This window comes from Gavialis gangeticus, unplaced genomic scaffold, assembly GCF_001723915.1.
Source record: "Gavialis gangeticus isolate Ggan-Ray unplaced genomic scaffold, GavGan_comp1, whole genome shotgun sequence".
NCBI classification, from domain to species: Eukaryota; Metazoa; Chordata; order Crocodylia; family Gavialidae; genus Gavialis; species Gavialis gangeticus.
This window is the reverse complement of record NW_017729024.1, coordinates 63,123,103-63,124,566: the sequence shown is the minus strand read 5'-3', so window position 1 is coordinate 63,124,566 and position 1,464 is coordinate 63,123,103.

The window sequence follows — 1,464 nt, the reverse complement described above, 5'->3', positions numbered from 1 at the left end:
CCTCCCTGTTGAATCAATAGGGCATCGAGAGCCATTCGATTTTGAATGGTCATTTTAGATGTAGCTTGCAATTGTTGGTCAATCAGCTCAAATCCGGTGGCCGTGTGATTTGCTAACAGCTCGACCTGCTCAGTTAGTTTGGCAAGGGCTATTCGAGCCTTCCCTATAGCGAGGCCCCAAAGGAAAAGTCCTTCGAAGGCCCAGCTAAGCCCTTGAGCTATCTTTTCTCCACGTGTGAGGGAGCTCCACACGGGAGTACCAGATCGGGCGTACCAATGTGCGGCTGGACTCGGTGGATGGGCGGTCGTGGCTAACAGCGGTGGGCAAAATAAAATTGAACTCAAAAAACACTGAACGCCGGAAAGGGTGGCTGGTAGGGTGGTGTATAACCGGCTGTCTGAACATGCCCAAACCAGACCAAGCGGTGCTGGTGTGGTCAACTTATCACACCGGCCGGGGAAAGGGAAGGCGTGTCTGGAGCGTTCCGGTGGTCCGGGTTGTTTTATAGCGGGTTTGACGCCATGGCACGTGGCGTTTAATAATATGGCCCATATTATTATAATATGGGATAGTAAAAACTAAACCAGGAGTTGTTTCCTAGTTCACCCGATCTTGATAAATCAATGGCCATAGTGTTGTTCCACCGAACCAGTGGGGTAGGCTTGATCAGGGGGGACAGAGTGACTACTGATATTGTTTTTTCCCCCCGTGGCTTTAAGTCGATATACCAAGGTGGATTAACGGTATGGGGGTCCCATTTCAACAACATGTCAGATCTTGCCCAGTCGTTGCCTTGGGGGTGTATCCCTCAGGGGATGGCCGAACAAGCAAAGGGGCGCCCCCCCGCAAAACAACCCTTACTAGGGGAATAGTTTAGAAGATTCCCTCGGGCGAAATTTTGGAACCACGAAAATTCGATAGGGTTGGAATCCTCACCTATCGAGAAGTTAATAGAGGTTTTCTGGCCCCTTGAAATTTTTGAGAGCCACTCTGAAACACTGAAAGGTACAGGGTAGGGAGTGAGGAGCGGGTCCTCCACAGATATAGGAACCTTAAGGCACGCGGTCAGCCCATTTCCTGTTCCCCCATCCCCTGTCGCATTTGCCCAGAGTGACAACAAATTTAGGACCGAATTTGATGAATATTTGGGTTCAGCAACCGGGCTAGCAGACAACCGGGTAACATATACACAATATATACACCATGAGATTAGAGTCACTCTAGAGTCTTTTGATGTCGTTGCCATCTTCCTGATGTGTCCGGAGTTAAATGGCGAAATAATACTTTTTTGGTGTTCCGGGTAGAATTTCCCTCAAGTCGAGCCGTAGAGCGACACTTCTCACGTATTCAGGCCCGGTGACAATCAGCTGGTGAATCTGAAATAATAAAACAGACAGGACAGAATGTATTCCATAACAAAGCTATACACATTACTTATTTTCGGGCCTGCTTTTCCTGTGTTTT